A 20480-nucleotide genomic window follows, 5' to 3' on the forward strand; every position below is an offset into this window, starting at 1 on the left:
GGATTTCCAACTATTGGCTTTTCCTGGGGGAAGGGATGCACCACTTGCCCACATCTAGGAACCTGTCCTGGACCCTTGACCTGTGTTGATATACAGAGATAAAGGGGCATATCTAGGAGGTGAGTCCTGTCCAGGAGTCAAGACCTGGCCCAGCTAGTTGCTGTGTAACCCTAGACTGTCCCTGTACCCTCTTTGGGAGGGGGCTAAGGTCTATTTGGCACTTACTCAAGATCTGTTTAATACTTAGCCTCTTGTGTAAAGTAGGGATTTTATCCCCATTTTGGCAAGGAATGGGCTCAGAGAGGGGAAGTGACTTGCCTGAGGGATGACGAAGCAGCACTGAGATGGAGAGCAGCTCTTCTTTAGGGGACCAAGATAGGTTGGGGAGGGAGACTGGGAGGTTCTGCGCCCTTTCTCCTTCCATTGAGTAGGTTTGAGCCAAAGTAGGCTTTCTTTTCACGACCTACTGAGAATTGGGGTCCTCCTTGTGGCTTACTGTGCTTAAGGGTGGGAGCTGCAGCTTGTCCTGGCCTCTGCTGGGCTAAATTCCGGGAACCGCCATGGTGCCTGTCTCTTCTCCCCTACTGAGCAATGGGCCCCACAAGCCGCGTTACTGGACAAGATTCAGGCCGTGAAGACCGGTTCCATGCTACAAGCCCCAGGGCCAGTCTCAGCCCCGCCCCATTCCTCAGGCCACTCCTACAGCCCCGCCCTCTGCTGCACCCCTCCCCTTTCTTTAGGTTCCTACCGCTTTACCCTGTTCAGCGCGGGGGACCCACCGCTTATTCTGGCAAGTGCGTGCCCCGAGAGCGCACGCAGGCGCATTGCGTGCCAGGAGTCCGCGGTGGCGGGAACCTTGAGGCAAAGTATGTCGCCTCCTGAGCGTCGCGGAGCGCACGCGGTGTGGAGCCTGCCTGGGCTTTCGAAAGCCTGCACCCAGAGCGGGGGCTGACCAAGAGACCCCTGAGGCCCAGAAGTGGGTCAGACCCAGGCCTTGAGGACAACCCAGCGAGATCTAAGAGCTTCAGGCGGAGAAAGATTCTGTGGGGTAAGACCTGGATAGGCTGCGGCCGAGGGAAATCGGGGCCTGTCGGCGCTCCGAGGAAGGCGTCCGCGGTTTCACAGAGAGGAGCCTGCAGCTGGTTCTTGAAGAATGAGTAAGAGTTCAAGAGAATGACAGGGGGGTGTATTCCGGGCAGAGAACAGCCCTCATGAAAATCTTAGGGAACTGAATGGGATGTAGAGAGACAGATGGACAGAGTCAAAGTGGCGGTGTCGTCAGCCACCCCTTCAGTCAGCAGGCATCTGCAGGTCCAGTGTGCCTGGGACATGGCAGCACAGGTTCCCCGGAGGCCTCCCAAGGGCCAGGGCCTGGGCTGGCTTCTGCTGGGACCCCTTAGAGGAGTCTAGCCTGGATGCTGGCTCTTGTTCTGGTGGATGAGCCAGACTGGGACACCATGGGTCACAGCCCAGAGTGGCCAGTGACTGAACAAGCAGCAGAGGCTGGAAGAGCCCTAGGGACACTGGATGGAGGGACCCAGGAAGGTTTCAGGGATTAGGAAGCGCCCCATTCATTCTATTAGAAATTAACACTACCGCCATTATCACCACCAAGATACATTTTAATTGTGAAATATTCAGAAAAGTGCATAAAACAAACGTACAGTTAATAAGTTGTTGTAAAACACCTGTGCCTCCCACATTAAAGAATAAATTACCAGAAGCCCCCAACCTGCCACCTTTCTGTCATGCGCGTCCTCCTGACCACAACCCCCTTTCCCTATGTGGGAACACTATCCTGGCTTTGACAGTGACAATTCCTTGCTTTTCTCTAACTTCCTAGTTTTATGTCAGTCAGTGATATAGTTAATTTTATATCTTTTTGCACTTGACATAAATGTAATCACACAATATGTTTTCTGTTGTGTCTGGTTTCTTCTGCTCAACAATGGATATGCGAGGTTCTTCAGTGTTTATTTGTAGTTGACTCATGTTTTGAACATCCCACAAATAGTCCATGCATTGCACTGTTGATGGACATTTGGGTTGTTTCCAGTTTGGGGCTGTCATTGAATAATGCCTTTGTGAACATTCTTGTGCATGTTTCTTGGTGAGCAAATGCTTACATTTCTGCTGGGATATACCTAGAAGTGGAATTCCTGGACATGAGCACAAGTATGTTCAGGTTTGGTAGATACTGCCTTTGTTAGTTTCCTAGGGCTGCTGTAACAAATTATGAAAACTTGGTGGCTTGACATAACAGAAATGTGTCCTCTCACAGTCCTGGAGGCCAGAAGTCTAAAATCAGTTTCATTGGGCCAAAATTAAGGTGTCGGACCCATACTCCCTTTGGAGGCTCTCGGAAAGAATTTGTTTCTTGCCTCTTCCTACTTCTGGTGGCTGCCAGCATCCCTAGGTTTGTGGCCACATCACTCCAATCTCTGTTTCTGTGGTCACATTTCCTCCTCTTCCTTCCATGACTAATCTCCTTTTTTCTCCCTCTTATGAGGATACATGTGACTGCATTTAGGGCTCTCCCAAATAATGCAGGATAATCTCATCTCAAAATGTTTACTTTAATAAAATCTGCAAAGTTTTTTTTGCCACATATGATAACATTCACAGATTCCAGGGATTAAGCCATGGACATCTTTTGGGGGACATTTTTTTCAGTCTACCACACTGAAAGTTGTTTTTCTAAAGTGTTTATACCAATTTACTCTCCACCAGTAATGAATGAGTTGTCTGCTTCACATTCTTGCCAATGCCTGGTATTGTCAGACAGTTTAATCTTGCCAGTCTGACGGATGTGTGGTAGTATGTCACTGTGGTTTATTTTTCTTCTCCTTAATGATTGATTTCTGTTCATTCTTGAATGAGGAGTAGGACATCTTTGGGTGGATAGGATGGGCAAAGGTATCCTAGTTAGGTGGATTAGCATGTACAAGGGTCACAGAAAACATTTATTTAAAATGATTAAGAGGGTTTTTTTTTTTAAGCATTAGGTTATTAAAAGATAATGCAGAGATATAAGTGGAACAAAACCAACAATAAATAAGATGGTCCAATATAAGGCTCTGGCTGGGCAGGGAAGGGAGAGAGGCCAGGAGGGGACTGGCTGACTGGCAGAAAACAGGGATCAAGGGGGTGGAGCTCTCTATGAGTTGATGCACAGGTGTGATGGCAGCAAGGGCCTGCTGAGATCAGAGCACAGGACACTGGATTTCAAACATGGAAGACAGTACTGGGTTGTGGTTCAATCCAGGGCTTTTAAATTTGGGACCCAGAGAGTCCCGCGTTGGAGTCCTGGATCTGCCACTTTACTAAATGTTTTGCTCAGGGAAGTGACATCACCTTCCTGAGTGTGTAATCTCACCTTTAAAATGAGGAAACTAATACCCACCTTGCAGGTTCTGTGAGGGGTAAACACATTTGACCCATTTGGCATAGTGCCTGGCATTTGGTATAAATGCTCAGTAAACGTTCGCGGTGTGTGCTGCCCTTCCAGCTAATGACTAAGTTCAAGGTGTGCTCATGGGAGTGGGTGGCTGGGGTGGGCTGAAGGTCAGCAGAGATGAGGTGGAAAGAGACTGAGCGGCTAGCTCATTGGAAGGACGGCCCATCATGGGAAGGTTAGGTATCCCAGCAGGGTGGAGGGGCTGGGGTGGGAAGTCTCTGAGGAGGTGCTAGAGACTTCAGGAATGAGGGGAAGTGACCAGGGACTCAACACATGTCCATGAGGAAGTGGGACAGAGGGTGTTAGAACCTGAGGACATAAGACTCAAGGAAGCCAGGGTTCTGTGAAGCCAGATTAGAGTTGGGCGGCTCTGCCTCAGCTGAGTTCCCACAGCCCTTTGTATGTCCCTCTGAGCTGCCCCCAGTGACCATGTGCCCCACTACGGCAGAGCGTGTCAAGGGAGGGCTTGGGTCTGACGCAGCCTGTCGTGGCTAGAACAGAAGTATACCTTGGTAAATGATCGTTGAATGACTTGGGTGTGAGGGAAGGAGAAAAATACTGGGTGGCATGCAGTAAAGTAGCAGATCCAGGATTCCAACGCGGGACTCTCTGCGTCCCAAATTTAAAAGCCCTGGATTGAACCACAACACAGTACTGTCTTCCGTGTTTGAAATCCAGGGTCCTGTGCTCCGATCCCAGCATCTGCCTTCCAGGCCTGGCAGGCCCTTGCTGCCATCACACCTGTAGCATCAATTCATAGCGAGCTCCACCCCCTTGATCCCTCTCTTTTCTGCCAGTCAGCCAGACCCCTCCTGGCTTCTCTTCCTTCCCTGCCCAGCCAGAGCCTCATATCGGACCATCTGATCTCTTTCACCAGCTCTCTAAAAGCCAGGCTCCCAGCAGGTAACAGGGGGCATCACAGCTGGGTTTTTGAAGATAATTTAATGAAGGGACTATTTGTAGTGGTGTGGGCAAGGTTGAGGGAACCCACAAGGGAGGTGAAGGCAGCAGGAATCTGTGACCACCCTTAGGTCTGCAGGGGTAAGGGAAGGAAGTGATGGTATTACTGGAGCCTGGGGAGAACCATGAAACATACCTGAGTGGCACCAGAGTTGTGGAGGGCACAGTGCTGACAGAGAGCAGGGAGTAAGAGAAGAAATATCCAGAACACTGCTTTCCTCTCCCACCCTCTACTGTCCTGCTGGTGCTTCCTATGGAGGCCCCGCTTAGAAGTCGGAGGGCAAGTGAGCCGGAGGATGCTGTCCACATGGGGAGGGAAGGGTGGGGTGTGCCCTGGAAGGGCACATGGAAAATGATCCCTTCCACCCCTGGCCTTCAGCACTTCCCTAACCAGGATCCAGGTGGTTGAGGTTGGCTCAGAGAAGAATGGTGGCAAAGTGGTACATATGGTGCCAACTTCTTGGTCAGCTTCCTCTTTCAGTTACCATCCTTCCATGAGTATCCCCAATTCTACCCTTTTGGTCTCAACAAATAAAATGAAGACTAAGCAGTTGTGATTTCTTCAGCTTCCAATTCAAACCTACAGATATCCACGCCCAGACTTACTTCACTTCTCCGGGCTCCATTCTAGTCCAACCTCCCCACCCATGCATTGCCCATCCCATCACGACTCCCAGAATGTTACTCTATTATTCTTCCCTTCTCTGTTCCTTCCTTCTTCTCTTTCCTCCTTCCTAGCCTATAAATTATCCAAATTTCTACCACCTTAAAAACTAACAAAACCCTCTATGTCCCTTTACTTTGTGCGTGTCCTTTGTTCTCCTCATCCCATCCAAAGTTCTTTTTTTTTTTTTAAATATGGAACGCTTCACGAATTTGCGTGTCATCCTTGCACAGGGGCCATGCTAATCTTCTCTGTATCGTTCCAATTTTAGTATATGTGCTGCCGAAGCGAGCACACCATCCAAAGTTCTTGAAAGGACAAGTACAAGTTAGGGTTCTTTGGCTGCAAGCAACAGAGACTGACTCTTGCTAACTTCAGCAAGCAAGGAATTTATTAGAAGGAAATGAGGATGGCACACACAATGGAAGGAGAGACTGAAGAACCAGGCTTCGGAAGGGACCGGGGCCAGGGTAGTGGCAGGGATGGAGACAGCGGGAAGGAATGGCAGTTTCCTCAGGGGCCTGGCCGCCGCAGGAATCAGCGCTAACCGCTTTCTGGCCTCCTGTCACGTAAGCTCATGGTTCAAATTACAGGGAGGGCTTCTGATTGGTGCAGCTTGAGTCACGTGCCTCCCCTTGGCCTGCGGACAGCTGGGCGCCCTGATGGACAGTCTCGTGGAGCTGACATAGACAATGGGGAAATGGATGCTGGGTAAGCAGAAGCATTCCTGTTCACCAGCCCCAGCGTTCATCTCTCACTGGAATCTCAGTTCACTGAAACCATTGGAACTGAGCATGTTAATGACCTTTCGCCAAATCCAAGGACATTTTCCAGTCTGTATCTGCAGTTTTTAATTCCATTGACCAGTATCTCTCTCTTGAAAACCTTTCCTCCCTTGGCTGCTGCATAACAAATCAACCCAAAACTTAGCATCTCAGAACAACAAACATTTACGATAGTTTCTGCAGGGCAGGAATCCATGAGCCCCTCAGCTGAGGGCTGTGGTCTCTTCTGAAGGCTCCGGTTGTGTGGTTGTGCGTGTGAGGAGATAGCATGACAGTTTCCCCCAGAGGGAGAGAGAAGGAGGGAAGGAGGAAGGGAGAGAGGAGAGAGAGAGAGAAGAGAGAGAGACAGAGAGAGACAGAGACAGAGAGACAGAGAGACGGGAGAAGTGAGAAAGAAGCGAGAAGGGAAAAAGAGACATGCCCGCCCAACTTTTTATAACTTAATCTCAGACATGACATCCCATCACTTCTGCCATATTCTGTTCATTAGAAGTGAGTCCCGGGCCGGCCCGGTGGCTCAGGCGGTTGGAGCTCCGTGCTCCTAGCTCCGAAGGCTGCCGGTTCGATTCCCACATGGGCCTGTGGGCTCTCAACCACAGGGTTGCCAGTTCAATTCCTCGAGTCCCGCAAGGGATGGTGGGCTCTGCCCCCTGCAACTGGGATTGAGCACGGCACCTTGAGCTGAGCTGCCTCCCGGATGGCTCAGTTGTTGGTTAGAGCGCGGGCTCTCAACCACAAGGTTGCCAGTTCAATTCCTCGACTCCCGCAGGGGATGGTGGGCAGCGCCCCCTGCAACTAAAATTGAACACGGCACCTTGAGCTGAGCTGCCGCTGAGCTCCTGGATGGCTCAGTTGGTTGGAGCCTGTCCTCTCAACCACAAGGTTGCCGGTTCGACTCCCGCAAGGGATGGTGGGCTGTGCCCCCTGCAACTAGTAATGGCAACTGGACCTGGAGCTGAGCTGCGCCCTCCACAACTAAGACTGAAAGAACAACAACTTGAAGCTGAACATAACCCCCCACAGCTAAGATTGAAAGGACAACAATTTGACCATTGTTCCCCAGTAAAGTCCTGTTCCCCTTCCCCAATAAAATCTTAAAAAAAAAAAAAAAAGAAAAAGAAAAAAAGAAGTGAGTCCCTAGGTCCAGCCCACATGCATGGGGAGGGGTCACACAAGGGCAAGGGTACCAGGAGGCGGCGTCACTGGGGGCCTCTTAGAGGCTGCCTGCCGCAGCTTCCATGATGTAGCACTTGTGGGTCTTCTTCCTCTCTGACAGCTCCTTCTGCGGTCCAGGCAGGGACTCTTCCTCTTCTGCCCACCTTTGAAACATGGCCCTTCCCCCGGCCCCTTCCTTGGCCCCTAGCTCTTCTCATTCTTCATATCCTTCCTGAAGGACAGTGTTCACTCATGATTCTAGCTGTCACCTGTACACTGATGATGCCAGATCTTCAGCCAGATCTGTTTCCACGATGCCGCACATAAATGTATCCTAATATTAACTGTAGAACCAACATAAACGCTGGACACCTCAGGCAGAAGAATTTTCCAAAGAACTTCATTGAATAAGTCCTGTGCCTCTTATTTTCTCCTCCATGGCACCTCCATCCACCCAAGCATCCAGGTGAGACATGGGGCCATCGCCTCCCTCAGTCTCATATCCAAACATAAAGCCTGCTGCCTCGACTTAGCTCAAGGTTTTGCAAACCTGGCACCTCCCCTGTGCTCCTGATACCGACGTCGTGATACCAGGCTTAGCACCTCTTGCCTAAGCTGTTGCAACAGCTTCATGATTTTTCTTGCCTCTATTCTTACCTCCTCAAATGCATCCTCTCAAAAATGCTGATCTGCCCTTGATGCAATCCCCACAGTCTCTGAGGTCAAAAGGTGTTTAATGACCGGGCCCAATCCAGCCTCTCTAGCAGCGTCTTTCTCTCATGGCTTATGCTTTGCAACCCCCACTGCCTGACTGCACAAAATGGGCTCTTCCTCGTGATTCTAGCTTTTGTTCTTTGCTGTCTTCTCTGAGTTTAACGCCCCTCCAACTTCGGGAGAACGATTTCCCCTTTAAAACTCAAGAAAACTTCCCCAGGCTGGTTTCCTGTCCCAGTGTTGTTTTGATTTATTGATGTGTTTGTCTCTCTTACTGGAGCATGAGCTCTGGAGAGCAGCCCCTCTCCCCCTTTGCGTCCCCAGCACCTCCCCTGGACTGTGGGCATTGAATGTATGAATGTATAAACTGGAGATTTAGGATAGCCTAGGATGTGTGAGCTGGTTCTTGAAGTCAAAAAGAAGTTAGCCAGGGTGAGAAGAGCGGGAAGGACAGTCCAGTTATAGGAAACGACGTGCCAAGGCCAGGAGGTAAGAGGAGGCAGATTCAGGGAAGTGGCAGTGGTCTGGTATTGGAGTACAGAGTGCACAGTGGGCAGTGACTAGAGGGAGTGGGGAGCCAGAAATTGTGAAGGGCCTAAAAAACGGGCTAGGGAGTTTGGCCTTCATTCTGTTCGCAACAGGCAGCCCTGATAGAGTTGGAAGCAGGAGTGACTTGATCAGAGCCATGTTGTAGAAAGATCACCCCAGTGGCCAGTGTGGAGGATGGACGAGAAAGGGACGAGGAGGCTGGGAGGCCCGGTAGGAAGTAGGTACAACGGGCGAGCAGGACGTGAAGAGGCCTGAACAACTGTGTTTCCCCGAAAGCAAGACCTAGCCGGACCATCAGCGCTAATGCGTGTTTTGGAGCAAAAATTAATATAAGACCCGGTCTATAATATAATGTAACATAACATAACATAACATAACATAACATAACATAACATAACATAACATAACATGACAACATAACATAATATAATATAACATAATATAATATAATATTATAAATAAGACCGGTCTTATATTAATTTTTGCTCTAAAACATGCATTAGCGCTGATGGTCCGGCCAGGTCTTATTTTCGGGGGAACATGGTAGGACACTGCAAGTAGAGAAGGGAAGAGGAGATGGATTTGAGAAATATTAGGTCAAATTCTATGAAATTACTATTTTGTGAAAAAAGCCAGTTGATGATTGGCAATTTTCATATGGTTCATCTTAACATTAAGGGAGTAAGTGAACTGGATGGGATTTTGAGCCCGGGGGATGTGAACGTGAGGAAGAGGCAGTCAAGGCTGAGGCCCTTTTCTAACGCGACAGCCAGAGCAGATGGAGTTGCCACTACCGCAGACGGAACCCAGGTCTGAGGGGGGGCGGTGTGAGGAAAGGGGCCTGTTCAGGTTGGATGTGTTGATTTTGAGGTGGCTTTGGGACTTCCAAGAGGTGGCTAGATATCTGGGTCTGAAGTTTAGGAGAGGGGGATACGTTAGAGACAAATTTGGGGGTTACTGGCATGAAGAAGGCAATTGTGGGAGGCAATGCTTCCCCCTGGGAGAGCAGCCAACGGAGGAGAAGCAAGGGAGTGAACTTTCTTAGATGCAAAGGGGATTTGTTTGTTTGTTTGTTTGTTTGTTTGTTTGAGATCCAATTGGCTTTATTAAGCGATTCATGGATAGGGCCGCACCCCATCTAGCAACTAGAAGGGTGCTCCCCAAAGAGGATTTTTAAAAGATGGTTTGTGGCTGTGTGCTGCAGAGAAGGAAAGTCGGATAGGGCTGAAAAGTGCCTGTTGGGTTTAGCAAGGTCGTCTGGGAGTGGGGACAGCAACGGGAGTGGCTTGGACTGAGCTCTGGAGACACAAGACTAGGCCTGGCCTTGGAACTGTCCTTTCGTCCTCAGTAATGCAACACTCAAGCCACCAGGGGGCAGTGGCCACACAGAATCCAGGTGGGAGGGATTCGCTGGGGCCAGCGAGCTTGTGGATACATGTGGGCTGTGGGCACGGACTCCGGGTTCCGCCCATTGCAGAGGCTGTTTCCTAGTGGGGAGAGATGTCCCCACGTGAAGGAAAGAAGTTCTGGAAGGGCAGGGGAAGGAACCCTTTCCGTGATGGGAACGGGCAGATTAGCAATTCCCAGTCCTGTCTACCAGTTTCCCTCTTGTGGGCCTTTGCGGGTGCAGGTGGGGCTTATTCAACCTGGTACTCCAAGTCGTCATGGGGTTTGTATTTTGAACCTTGATTTTCTCTCCTCTCGTTTCTTGACAGCCTTACCTTGCAGTCTGTGTGCAATACATACAGAACTTTTTTCAGTTCTCACCTGCTTCTATGTGAGAGAAGCAGGTATTGGAGTATAGAAGTCCTTCCATGGAAATACCTCACCCTCCACCTCCATTCTTCAGGTCTTATTTCAGGCATCACCTCCTCCTGGAAGCCCTCCTTCACTGCCCCCTCTACTTCCTCTTGGGTCCTCTAAAGCCCTGCATATTCCCTATCTTTAAGTCTTAATGTTCTGGCTTGGAATTGCTTGTTTATTTATTTATTTTTGGTCAGCTTTATTGCAGTGTGATTTAAATACATTCAATAACATTTAAATACATGCAATAACATTCACCAATTTTAAGTGTTCGGTTTCTCTCTCTGTCATACACACACACACACACACACAACACACAGTCATACAACCACCACAATCATGATGCAAAACATTTCCATTACCCCCCACACACACACAAATTCTCTCTTGGGCCCTTTGCTTTCACTTCTAGCCCCTTTCAACCACTGACCTGCTTTTCTGTCACTAAAGTTTTGCTTTGTCTGGAATTTCATATAAGCGGAATCCTACAGCGGGTCTTCTGTGTCCAGACTCTTACACTGAGCTTTGGGCTTCGTCCATCTCACTATGGGTGTCAGTAAGTTCGTGTTTATTGTCTGTTCTCCCCCAGACCAGACTCTGTGTGAGGGCAGAGTGGTGTCTCCGTCACCTGGGTGTTTGCAATTTGCAGCGTAGTCCTAGCACATCGTAGCCTTCAGTGAACCTTTCATAAATGGAACTGAATGGAATGCTCTGTGAGAGCCGACCTGGGCCAGCTTCTGACCCTGGGATGTGCCTAAGGCAGGACCCATCTATATGCAGGAAGCCGGTGGCCTTCACGACGCCCTCTAGCTGCTCCTCCATTTGCCCGACCATTTCCAGTCAGCTGGCTCTTGCTCGCAGCCCCTTTCTGAACTTCTCCCCTCCACCTGCTCCTCGTCCCCCACTCCTGCCCATCTCAGCTTCCTTCTGGCCCTTGGAAGTCTCCGTACCCTAGAACCTTTGTCTTGGGAGTCTGCCAGTCTCTCAGCTCCTCCACTCGCCTCCTCCAGGACCCCACCCACTTTAGAAGACCCTACATTTCAGCCTGGTCTGTGTACCCTCTCTGTGCCGCAGGGGCCCGTGTCTCAGAGCCCCTTTTAGGGTGCTGGAGGCAGCTGGCTGCCCCAACCTGGGAGCTACATTATGACTTCCCCTGCCTTCTCCTGCTTCCTGTGATTCCTGCCATGCCCCCTCAAACTCCTTCTCATGGGAGGCCCTTGGGGGAATCTCTAAATTTTGTACAGGCCAGAAAAACCTCTGTTTCTCTTCTTTCTTTCCCTCGACTCCCTCCATCTCCCATCTCCTTTCTCTTCTCCCTGGTCCCCTTCTCTCTTCTTGACACCCCCATCCTGCACTCTTCTCACCATTCTCCAGTCAGTCCCCACTCACCTCCCTTTTTCCTTCTCCCAACCTCCCCTCCTTTCTTTCCCACCCATTCTCCTCCTGTCCTTGCCCTTCTCCTCCCTCACCCACCCTGTCCCCAACTGCTTCTGTCCCCAGGGTCTCCTTCCTTCCTTCCCATTCCAGTTCTCTTGTTTTCCCCTTCTTCCTCCAGCCCCTCCCTCCTCCTTCTCCCGGTTTCCTCCCATCCCCCTCTGTGTGCCTCTGGTTCCCTTATCTTACCCCCTTTATCTTCAGGGGTTATAAGAGAGACCCAAGACTTGTGACGCAGACCCAAAGATGTACGCACATTCACACATACACACACGTGGCCACAGATGTGTGAACAGATACACTGCATTAGTGAGCGTGTACATCTATCTGGAGGTACATTCTGATGTGCGCACACACACACACACACACACACACACACACACACACACACACACTTTAGAGTATTCGTAGCTTACAATGCCCTGCACGTAGTATATTCCAGGTACTTCTGGAATGGGAGCTCTTTCTGGAGTAGAGAGGGCAGGCAGCTCTTCCCTGTGTTGTACGCAGTGTGCCGTGTACAACTTTGCATGTGCCTGGCGTGTGTCCCAGGCTGCATCCACCCTCGTGAGGTCACAACTACGGCCTGGGTGGAGCCCTGCAGAGCATGTAGAGCCGCCTGCGCGTCCTGTGGGTGTCCTGGGTAACTAAGAGACACCTGTCATCCACGGGACGCAGAGCCTGCCCCCTCAACACACTGTCCAGTAAGCGTCTCCTACGGACTTCACGCCCCAGGTCAGCATTTCCGGATCTTTACCGTTGGTCCTCTGGTGCTGAGTGCATACTCCGCGTCCACACAGTTATCGCATGCGTGGTCATTCTTGGAATGGGCCGCCCTCAAGCTGGTCCCGTTAGGTGCTGGAGGTGAGGCCAAGGAGCGCCCATCCTCGCCCCTGCCCCCGGAGCTTCCCTCCAGCAGCCTCCAGGCATCTATTGCACACACACAACGGCCGCCAAGGAGTCTGTCCAGCACACTGGTCTCAGCGTCCACTGCTCCTTCGAGCTCCTTCCAGGGTGGGCGGATCCTGTGTGGTCATCGCAGGCACCCTCTGTGAGTTTCCACCTTATGAGTGGGGTCTGTGTGCCTTTGCAGGCAAAATACTGGCTTATGTTATACACACTCTGTGGGTCTCCAGGCCCTGCGCCTCGGTGTCTATCGTGTTCCCCTGAGATCGTCAGGTTCGGGTGCCCATTTTATAGGCACAACCATAGGCCAATCCTGCCTTCGTGTTGGGCACACAGTGTGGGTCCCAGGAAGCTGCGTGGTGTGTGGTTCCTTGTCCCTCATGGTCATGCCCTGTGGGTGGCGTGTGCCTAGTTTGTGCACAGGTGATGGAGATGGTTCCCTATTTATCGGTGTTGTGTACACGCAGGGTGGGGCCTGGGGCCCCGCTCTGTACAGTGGATAGTAAGTGGTTTCGTGTCTCTTACGCACACGCTGCATAGATACCTGTAATTACATGGTGTGCACACAGGGTAGGGTAGCTGCTTCTTGCATTCACTTGCGCGGAGCACAGTGTGGGTCCCAAGAGGTTGCTGCGTACAGAGGGTAGTGGGTAGTTCCGTGTCTGTTATGCCCGCTGCACAGGTCCCATGTACTTACTTTGTATGCCCGCGGGGTAGGTGTTTCCAGTATTTATTTCTGTTACGCACTTGCAGTGCAGGTCCCGGGAGCCTTCTCTGTACACGTGAATAGTTGGTGATCTTCGTGTTTCACGCACGTGTCGCGAGGGTCCCGTGTGCCCACTCCGTCCGCGCGGGGCAGAGGTACCGGTAACAAAAGCGACGGGCAGCTGCGGCTACTGAGCCGAGACCGCGCAGCGCGCGCCCGTGTCCTCCTTCTCCCTCCTCCCCCAAAACCCTCTCCCGGTTTGAGTACCACTCGCAGCCCCTTTCTCCTCGTTGCACCGCCGCGCCCCTGCCGGCAGGGGGCAGGAGCCACGTGCCCTCCCCAGACCCAGCTCAGACCTTCCTCTGGCCCAGGGCCCCTTCCCTCTCAGCCACCCCTTTCCTTCCTCTCCCCTCCCCAGCCCTACTGTGCCTGGCACAGGGGATGTTCTCAGTGACCGGCTACTACCTCCTCCCTCCCTTCCCCTTCCCCTGTTTTGTCTCCCCCAGCTGCCCTCTCCCCCTTGCTGCTCCCCTAGCCTAGCACCGCTTGTCAGTCTCCTGGTCTCTACTCTCACCCCAGCCTGCCCCTGTCTTCCTTCCCTGGGCTGTGTCTCTTTGTCCTGCACCCCCCTTTCCTAAGTCTCATTCTCTACTTTCGACTCTCTGTTTCTCTCTCTTTCTTGTATCTCCTCTGGATCTCTGTCCCCCAGAAAGCCTCTTCCCATGTCTTTCTGTCTCCTCCTCATGGTATCTCTCTGTCTCCTTAGGTTGCTCCTGCCTTGCCTCTTGCAGTTTCTCCCTGTCTCTCTCTGTATCTCTTTGTTTCATTTTGACTCTCTAAGTTTCCATCTTTGCTTTCTGTCTCTCACTGTCTCTGTGTTTCTTTTTGTCTGTTTTTCTGTCTTGGCCTCTGTGTGTCTCTTTGCACATTTCTTTCTTTCTGTCTGTTTCTTAGGTTCTTTCTGAGAATCTCTGTGTCTGTTTCATGGTGTTTCCATCTACATCTCTCTAATCATCTCTCTCCTTGTCTGTCTGTCTGTCTGTCTCTCTCTCTCCCCCTCTCTGCTGTTTTCTCTGTCTCTGTCTCAGTCTCTACATCTTTTGGTCTCTGTTGGTGTCTTTCTGGCTTTGCTTCTCTCTCTCAATGGCTGTTTCTGCATAGCTCTCTGATTTAGCATGTCTCCCTTATCTCTGGGTCTATCTCTGTGTGCCTGTCTCTCTCCAACTTGCCTTGCCTCTTCAGCCCTCTCTTTCTGAGTGTGGCTCTTTCTCCTATCTCTGATTCTTGCATCTCTCTCTCTCTCTTATCTCTGCCTCTGCCTGACTCTGTCTCTCTCTCTCTCCCTCTCGGTAGATAGATGATAGATAGATGATAGATAGATAGATAGATAGATAGATAGATAGATAGATAGATATAGATATAGATATATGGCTATCTGTATCTCCTGTCTGTGTGTCTTCTTCTCTGTGACTGGCTTTCTGGCTCTTCATCTCTCTTTCTCTCTCCATGGACCTCTTTTCCTATCTCTTTGTCTCTGGGTGTCTCTGTGGTTCTTGGTGCCTAGCTCTGCTTTTGTGTTCCCATCTGCTGCTCCCCACCTCTTTCCCTCACCCCAGCCCCACTGTATGTGTGTCTATATGTTTCGGTGTGTCTCTGGCATCTCTCTGTCTCTGTTAGTCTCTCCCTGCCTCATTTTCCCCTGTATTCCTGCCCTCTCCCTTTCCTCCTTGTCTCTGTTTCTGGTGTCTCTGACAGCCTCTGGGCCTCAGGGTCTCTCCCTGCCTTTGAGTCCCCTCTGCTCTCCACTCCTCTCTCTCTGTCCCTGTGTATATATGTTTCTCTGTGTCTCTGTGTATCTCTGCGTATATCTGCCCCTGGGCATCTCTTTGTCTCTTTCTGCTTCTGTGTCCTCTGTGCTCTCTGCCCTCTCCCCTCTCCCTTTTCTCTCTGTCTCTGTCTCTGGATATCTCTGGGTGTCTCTGAGAGACTCTGGGCCTCAGGGTCTCTCCCTGCCTTTGAGTCCCCCTCTGCTTCCCGCCCCTCCCTTTCCCCTCTGTCTCTTTCTGTGTCTCTCTGTGTCTCTGCATATCTCTGTGTGTCTCTGTGGGTCTCTGGGCTTCTCCTTGTCTCCGTGCCCTCCTCTACTCCCCACCCCTCCCCTCTCTGTAACTGCGGCTGTCTGTTTCAGTGTATCTCTGAGTATCTCTGCATCTCTCTGTCTCTGTGTATCTCTGTGTCTCTGTGGGTCTCGGGCCTCTCCCAGCCTCCGTGTCCCCTGCGCTCCCCGCCCTCTCCCTCTCCCTCTCCCTCTCTCCCCCCTCGCTCTCTCGCTCGCGCTCTCTCTCTGAGCATCCTTGGGCCCGGGGTTGCCATGGGGACAAGGTGGGAGCCGGGGATGGCGCGCGCCTGGGCTCGCGCCGGCAGCTCAGGCGAGGAGCAGCGGCCAGAGCAGCGCCAGCAGCAGGCAGCGAGCGGGCGCGGGAGCGGGAGCGGGAGCGGGGGTAGCGTTGGCGGCGGCGGCTCCTCCTCGGCCATCCCCTCGGAGCCGTGCAGCTGACGCGCATGGCGAAGACAGCGGCGCCTACCGATGGGAGCAGCGGTAAGGCAAGGCGGCGCGGCGCAGCCGGGCGGGCGGGCGGCGGGCAGCCTCCTCCTCTCCCCAGCTCGCCTGCGCGCCCGCCCGCCCGCCCTCCCTTCTTCCCTCTCCCCTCGCAGCCCCTGCCCGCCCGCCCGCGCCGCGCTCGCCCTTCCATTTAAAAATCTTTAAAACTTTGCATATTAATATCTGCGCTTTGCATAATCTGACCCGCGCTTTATTGATTGCAAGAAGCTTAATGCAGCCGGCTCGGCCTATTGCAGAGAGCTCTCCGGGCGGGAGCCGGGCGGGCGCCGCTCGCTCCGCACCGCTCTCCGGCTGCCGGTCGCCGCCGCGGCCCCGGCCCTCTCGCCTTCCTCCTGGCGCCCGGCGCGGGGGCTTTGCCCCCTGGCTGGGTATTTTTATTATTTGGGGGTGAGGGGGTGTCGGCTCCCCGTCGGTGACAGCGAGGGAACCAAAGGAGAGATATGTGCCGCGGTGGTGGCGGGGAGGGCTGGGAAGAAATGGGGACGGAGAGAAAGCAGAGCAAAAGGGGAGAAGGGGCAAGAAAGCTGGGGAAAGGAAAGGCGTGGAGCGGAGGCAGTAGGGAGAGGAGGGAGCAGTCGACGGAGGACGGAGCTGAAAGGACGGAGGAGCGAGTGGAGACAGAGAAGAGAAAGGAGCGAGGCGAGAGGAGCGCAGACTAGAGAAAAGAGCCAACAGCCGCGAGCTGGCGGAGGAGACCAGGCGGTGGGCGTTCGTCGCTGCCGATCCCAGGCCAAAAAATAAAGAAAAAGAGCAAGAAAAAAAATAATATCAATAAAAAGACGAAAATCAAACACTTCGCAGCCGGGGCCACCGTATACAAAAAAGAGCGAGCACAGAGAAGAGAGGCGAGGTGGCATCGGCTCCCGCTGGCTCCGGCGCTGTGGAGAGGCCCCCTGGGCTGGGCAGGATCCCCATTTTGGACCCTGCGTTTGGGGAAGGGGCCACTGTGGAGAAAATGAGGCAAGAGGGGGTCGAGGCTGGTGTTGCTGCTGCCTGCTTCTTTCCCCCCTTTCCTGGGGCTGTGGGGGCCGGTTTAGTATGACCATGGTGAGGATGGTGGTTGGTGGTGCTGTCTGAAGCTCCGAAGCAAGCAGGGTGCATGGGGGGCGGAGGTAAGAGGACACAGGGACCAGGAAAAGGCTGAGGGGGCGGGAATGAGGGGCCAGAGAAAGAAATGGGGTGCCTTGGGTGGAAGAGGGGAAGAGGGCGCAGCTGGGATGGGGTGCCGAAAAGCGGTGGCTTCTCCGGCAGGAGAAGAGGCGGCAGTGGAGCTCTAGGGTCCGGGAGTGATGTTGGGGAGCCAGGGTGCACCCCTCAGCTCTCTGGACAAAGTCTGTAACTTGGGGAACCCCTCGGCTGCCTCCTCCTGTCTCTTTGCTCCCTTTTCTTCCTCTCCTGTCCTTTCTCAGCTCCTTTTTCTCCATCTCCTTTGCTGGTTTCTCTTTCTCCCTATTTTCCAGTGTCTCTGTCTTTTCCTGCTCTCAAACGCTTTCTCTCCCCTCCCCCAGTTTTTCTTTTTTCCCCCCTGTCTTCCTTCTCTCCACCCCTCCCTTTCTTTCTCTCTCTTTTTTTCCCTTCCCCCTTTCCCCTTTTCTTTCATTCTCCCTCCCTGCCACTCATTTCCTCCGTCGCCCCATCCTTCCTACCCCCTCCTTCGATTTCATTTAGTTATCACTTTGGTAGCGTCAGCCTTGAACAGCGAGCCAGGGAGAGGGGCTCCTTGCAGAGACAAGACTCCCACAAGTTCCCACAAACCTAATGCCTATTCCACACACACACACACACCCATGTATTTCTATCCTCTTTGCCCTGCCGGGGGCTTGGGTCTGTCCTGGGGGTTCTAGCGCTACCCCCTATTTCCTCTGGCCTCCTAGAGAAGTCCTGCTGGATGCTGGCTGGGGCTGTGGGAGGGGGAGGGGAAGACCTTAACTGAGGGCTCATGGCTGTGGTTCAGCCCCACTGAGAGAGAAGGGTGTGGACAGAGAAGAAAATGACATAGATGGTTAGTGGGAAGTGAAAAGGGGAGGAAATTGGGGCTAGGGTCCATCTGAGAAGGTCCTCAGAGCTTGGGAGCCCCAGGTAAAAGATCCTAAGAGAAAGCCTCTGGCCTGCTGACCACTCCCCACGCTCTCCCTCCATCCTGGGGCCTGTGGAGTTGGGGAGCAGGTCCTGGATTTAGAGAAAGACCCAATGAGCCACTTCACTTGGTAACGTTTAGTCTCTTGTCATACTGGCAGGTGAATTTGCCCCCCTCCCTCAGGTACAAGGAGAGAGGAGCATCAGTGCGCGGTGGGGGCTGGAGAGCACAGTCTGACCATGGCGGCAGCGTGCGTGTGCCCAAGGCCTCCGTGCGTTGCGAGGCGTGTTCAGGACAGACTGACTGTGTGCGGGGCCTGGGAGCCTTGGCAGAGTGAGAAGCCCAAGGTGTAGAATCACAACATGTGTGTTCAGCGGGGCGCCGGGACTGGGTCCCCATTGTGGGCCATATGTGTGCAGGAAGGAGTTGGCGCGTGCATTTATACTGGTGCTTCCCTTGTCACGGACCCCTCGCTGTGTGTACACTCGGGAGGCTCTCTCTGGCTCTGTGTGTGGCAGCCGTCCATGTGTGTGCGGGTCTGTGGGCCACGTTTGGCATCGGTGGTGGGTGCGTGAATCTGGACAGGTAGCATGGTTGGAGTAGAGACTCTCCGTACCTGCATTGGGTCTGAACGTGGTGTGTGCACACGAAGGGACACGTCAAATAAAGTCACATGTGAAAGTACTGTTTCTGAATAGAGCTATTATTATTGTTGTCGTTACTGTTCTTGTTAGGTGTCTGTGTGTTGTGTCCTGGGTCAGAGGAGGGCCTGTTGGTGAAGCAGCGTCCCTGTGCAGTGATGAAAGATGGGCACCGAGGTCGCGGGTGCACGGGTGGGCTGACAGCATGCTTGCACAGCAACCTTGAAGCTGGATTCAAGAAAACAAAACAAGACAAGATCCCCTTCCCCGAAGCCAGCCAGCCCAGGGAAACCTTCATAGTGTCCCAGGTCAGGGCCACAGGCAGGAGCTCCAGGTGCTGGTAACACAATTCTACATCTACTTCCTGATTGCTGGGGAGTGCTGGCCAGAGGCCCATCTGTGCCCACTGGAGACGTTCAGGTCTCCATCTCCCTTAGACTGCTGGCCAACCCTCTGGCTGGTTGCAATGCCATCTTTGGGGGCCTTGGTTGCCCTCGCTTCCCTCTGCCCGTCTTTTGAGGGAAAATGGAGGGTATCTGTGATGGGGCTATGGTAGGGAAAGAACTCGGACTGTGTGTGTGTGTGTGTGTGTGTGTGTGTGTGTGAGAGAGAGAGAGAGAGAGAGAGAGAGAGAGAGAGAGAGAGAGAGAGATTAGCCTATATATCCTAAACAACATGCCGGCCAGATTTTATTCCAGTGGGTACATCAGTGGCCACCCCAGGCCACTTCCATTCTGGTTCATACATACTTGTTCCTTGATGCAGGGGCCATAGGCCAGAAGCCCCTCCCCCACCAATGTGACAGCCAAGCTAGGGGCCCCAACTTCAGCACCCCACTGGGAAGTGCTTATCCGAGCCCTGGTGCAGAATCCTAATGTGTGGGGATGACCTGGGAAGAAGGGCAGACGGCCACACCAGGGGCTGCTTGAACCTTGATGGGGGCAAGGGAGCAGTTTCCCTGTCTGGCACAGGCTGGTTAATTTCAGGATTTTTCAGGATTGAAATGGTTGAGAAACCCGGTTGTGGAAAATTGTTGGAGGAGAAAGTGGATGTGGGGTCTCTTTAGACTGGGATCTGTTCTTTCTTCTAAATACGTATCACTTGTCATTTTTTCCCTTGGGCCCAACACCTCCTGATCTAATAATAATAATAATAATAATAATAATGAGGACACCTAGCTCTTACAGCAGCCCTGATGGTGCCCCTTTCACAGGTGAGGGTTTGAGGTCCACACAATTCTCCCAGCCCATAAGCCACCAAGCAGTGCTAGGACTGAGGTCCTAATAAGGAGCTTGGTCTGTTCTCAGAGGTCTGTCCCTTCCCCTTAGCTGTCCCAGCGCCATTTCCTTCCTCTGGCTCTGTCCCTTCCCCCTTCCCCCTTGCTCCAGTCCCCTGAGATGTCCATCCACAGACCTGTCTCCCAGGACCTGTCAGGTGGATAGATGCCTTATGTGGCTCAGCGAAGGCTTCCAGGACCTGGGTCTCTCTTTGTATCTTGAAGGAAAAGCCGGCAAACGAGCGAGCACGAGCGAGGTAGAAAGCTCACTCTGTTGGTGATGGTTTGGGGCTGGGCCTCTTCAAAGACAGGGCAGGGCTATGGATGAGCTTACATTTCCCCCTGACCCCCGACCCCTGCCAGGAAGACCAGGGATGCACAGCCACCTTCTCAGATGCAGGTGGTGGCCTTGAGAGGCAGGTACACCTTCCCTCACTCTCCCACAGCCCCACCTTCATGAGATCCCAGGGCCAGCAGCTTTCCCAGCTCTGACACACTCAGAGGGAGGTTGGAGGTGGTGGCCCCACATCCCAGGTCCCCACACTCAATAGGTATTTATTGAGCGGTGTGTCACTGAGCGCATGAAGTACAGTTAGTTCCCTGAGGTAAACAGGCAATGGGAGCATGAGCACTCCCTACCTGAAAATGATTTTTAGGCACCAACCATGGACTCGGAAGTGAATCTCATACCAGCCGTAGACAATAATCCGGGTGCCTGAAGCACAAAGGG

General features: G+C 52.7%; 1 protein-coding gene, 1 long non-coding RNA gene and 1 other non-coding gene across 3 annotated transcripts in view; 2 read left to right on the forward strand and 1 right to left on the reverse strand.

The window, feature by feature from the left end:
• Positions 1 to 5269: 5269 nt before the first annotated feature.
• On the reverse strand, positions 5270 to 5376 carry LOC141567749 (U6 spliceosomal RNA). The gene has a single exon (XR_012490578.1). It is a non-coding gene; the product is annotated as a U6 spliceosomal RNA (small nuclear RNA).
• Positions 5377 to 15590: 10214 nt separating this feature from the next.
• The window catches only part of POU2F2 (POU class 2 homeobox 2), a 70831-nt gene continuing 65941 nt past the window's right edge, over positions 15591 to 20480 (forward strand). The window contains exon 1 of the mRNA XM_074314251.1: positions 15591 to 15732. The gene's annotated coding sequence lies outside the window, so the exon portion shown is untranslated. The remainder of the gene's footprint in view (positions 15733 to 20480) is intronic.
• LOC141567673 (uncharacterized) lies at positions 16218 to 18517 on the forward strand. Its single transcript, XR_012490501.1, has 2 exons — positions 16218 to 16868; positions 17994 to 18517. It is a non-coding gene; the product is annotated as an uncharacterized LOC141567673 (long non-coding RNA).

Source organism: Rhinolophus sinicus, linkage group LG11 (assembly GCF_036562045.2).
Source record: "Rhinolophus sinicus isolate RSC01 linkage group LG11, ASM3656204v1, whole genome shotgun sequence".
NCBI lineage: Eukaryota > Metazoa > Chordata > Mammalia > Chiroptera > Rhinolophidae > Rhinolophus > Rhinolophus sinicus.